The sequence below is a fragment of the Cebus imitator genome, unplaced genomic scaffold, assembly GCF_001604975.1.
Source record: "Cebus imitator isolate Cc_AM_T3 unplaced genomic scaffold, Cebus_imitator-1.0 Scaffold349, whole genome shotgun sequence".
Lineage (NCBI taxonomy): Eukaryota > Metazoa > Chordata > Mammalia > Primates > Cebidae > Cebus > Cebus imitator.
Genome location: NW_016107664.1, coordinates 682,387 through 685,601, shown reverse-complemented (window position 1 = coordinate 685,601; position 3,215 = coordinate 682,387).

Sequence of the window (3,215 nt, the reverse complement as noted above, 5' to 3'; positions counted from 1 at the left end):
GCAAAATGAATATAATGCATGGGAGGTGTTGCCCCCACCTTAGTCAGCACTGGGAAACACACTCACCCTTCCTGACAGCCCCTTCCTTCCTTGTCGTCAGATCCAGCCTTTCTAATGGACAGGGGACTTTCCTTTCCCTGTGTGGTATGTATACTCCTACTCACTGGAACTGGGCTGGTGGTGTCCAGTCATTCTGCTCCCCACAATAGGGTCCCTGTTTTTCCAACGAAGAGTGCCAGGGGCTCTCCAGGCCCAAAGATAGGAGCTTGCTGGTCTTCTCTCATGGTGAATTTTCCAGGACAGACAGTAATTCTCAGTGCCGGGGGGTCTGAACCCACAGAGGAATCCTTTTCCTAACTGCCTGACTGTAGGCAAAGCCGTTGCCCTCATGGTGGTCGTGTCTGCCAGGTTATTATTTTAACAGCCAGTCCTTTCACACTTTTGCACAATGGTTCCCTTTGAGGCAACTTACTATTTGATGGCTACAAAGAGACAGCATCACACTAGGGTGGCAGAGCCAGAAAAGCCCTCTGTGTATGTCATCCCGAAATGGTTGTGATCAGCTGCCCTCTCTAAGTCTATTGGGTTAAATAGCCAAGGCCTGTGGTAGCATAGGCACTCCAGAAGAGGTGAGGTGATCTGGACTTTGTGCGGTGTCTTGGCAAAGCTGCCGCAGACAGTGTTGAAAGGGATGTCTTTTATTCTCCTTTCAAAGGGAACTTCCTTCTGTGTCAGTAACCTCTCTGACAAAGGCCTTGATCTTTGTGGGGACTTCTCCCAGAGTAGATTTGGGAAAGATTCGGGTGGCACTAACCCGTATGAATTAATATTATTCTACAAACTCCCACGATCTGGGAGGAGATCTGCGGCTGGAAATTGGGCAGGGTCATCACAAGGACCCCCAGGAAATCTGGCCTCCCTTCTGTCCACATACAATTCAGTAGAGTGGAAGCAGCTGCTGTTCTCAGGGGACAGCACAGGTGGCACCGTGCATGTGGGATTAAAGGGTACTTAGAAAACATCGAAGACATTAAAGGGATCATCACAATTGAAAATGGCATTTTGATAGTTTGATAGATATATTCCCTGGTTCTGTTGATAACTGTAAAGTCTTAAACATAATGTGCTGTTTAAAAGTTGCCACATTCAAGCTGCTGTATGTGCATATATGTGTGTGTGTGAAAGAGCAGGCTGGCACTTGCACGCACGTGCTTAATGCTCACTTAGTATTGTCAAGCTGTTTGTATTTTAATGAATGTATTTGTAATGGCAGGGGACATATTACAGATGCATTTTTTCCTTCAGTTACCAGAAGCTTTTAAGGAGTCAGAAAATTTGAACTAATAGAGATAATGTTTTATGTAGTCCCTCAGTGCATCTGTTGAACATGTAGTCAAAGGAGCTCATTGAAATAAATGCTGCGGTTGAATTTTTAACAGCAGCTGCGTAAATATGCAACCATCTATAACCTTTATGCCTGTGGGAGCCAGGAAAATGATCTGTATAATTAACCCCTTGATTGATCTGGTCTTTTGGCTGTGAGCGTGGGAAGTCTGAATTCCTACCCAGAGAGCAGGATGTACCCATAAACTCAAGGTGGCTGAATACTTTTGGGGGAGAAGTGTCTTTGGAAGCACTAAGTAAGCATTTATTTGACTGAATCTTTAAATGATTCCATCTCCCTCAGTTTCTCAGTCCCTGCTGAAGGGTTAGGAGGCATGGGGAAATCATCTGGGATCTTGGATTGGTTACTCGAATTTGGTAGGTGTGTCAGGTAGAGTTCTGAGATAGCCTCCACGATTCTTACGCCCTGGTGTGCACACCCCTGGTGGTCTCCTCTTTTGATGGTGGGCAGGGCCTGGGATGGGTCGTCATTTTCTTGATTAGGTTATATCATAAAGGTGATAAGAGCATCAGCATTATGTTAAGTTATGTTACGTTACTTTTTGGCTGCATCTTAGCAGATTGGAAAGATTCAGAGTAAGAAAAACCTCCTGCTGGCCTTGAAGCAGCAAATTGCCGCATTATGAAGAAGACCATATGACAGGGAGTGGCAGGTGGCCTCTAGGAGCTGAGAATGGTCCCTGGCTGCCAGCCAGCAAGAAAGTGAGGACCTCAGTCCTATAACCACAAGGAGCTAAGTTTTTCCCATGACCAGGAAACTTGGAACCTGAAGCCTCTGGGGAGATTGTAGCCCCATCTTGATTTTCAGCCTGAGGATATCCCAAGTGGCGGATCTAGTAACTGTGTCCTGACTCCTAATCCATGGAAACTGTGAGATAATGCATGTGTGTGTTTCGTGGTAACCTGTTAAGCAGAGATAAAAAACTGAAGTGGTAGGTCTGGGTGGGACTTGAGAATTTGTATTTGTAATAAATGTTCAAGTGAGGCTGAGTTGCTAGTTTGGGCCACGCTTTGAGAACCACCGTCATAGTTTAACTTCCCCTGGCAGTTGATTTTTATCTGTGATATCACAAATGGACACTTGTTGTATGATTCTGGAATGTAACAAATGTTAAAAGGGATTTAGCAATGTATATATTTTTTATTTTACTTTAGGTTCTGGGGTACATGTGCAGATCATGCAGGATTGTTGCATGGGGACATACATGGCAATGTGGTTTGCTGCCTCTATCCTTCTGTCTCCTATATCTGGCATTTCTCCCCATGTTGTCCCTCCCCTAGTCCCCCCCAACAGACCCCAGTGTGTGATGCTCCCCTCCCTGTGTTCATGTGTTCTCATTGTTCAGTACCCACTTATGAGTGAGAAAATGTGGTGTTTGGTTTTCTGTTCTTATGTCAGTTTGCTGAGAATGATGGTTTCCAGACTCATCCACGTCCCTACAAAAGACATGAGCTCATCATTTTTTATGGCTGTGTAGTGTTCCATGGTATATATGTGCCACATTTTCCTTGTCCAGTCTATCATCGATGGGCATTTTGGTTGATTCCAGGTCTTTGCTATTGTAAACAGTGCCTCAGTGAACATACCTGTGCATGTGTCTTTATAATAGAAAGATTTATAATCCTTTGGATATATACCCAGTAATGGGATTGCTGGGTCAAATGGAATTTCTATTTCTAGGTCCTTGAGGAATCATCACACTGTCTTCCACAATGGTTGAACTAATTTACGCTCCCACCAACAGTGTAAAAGTGTTCTTGTTTCTCCACATCCTCTCCAGCATCTGTTGTCTCCAGATTTTTTAATGATC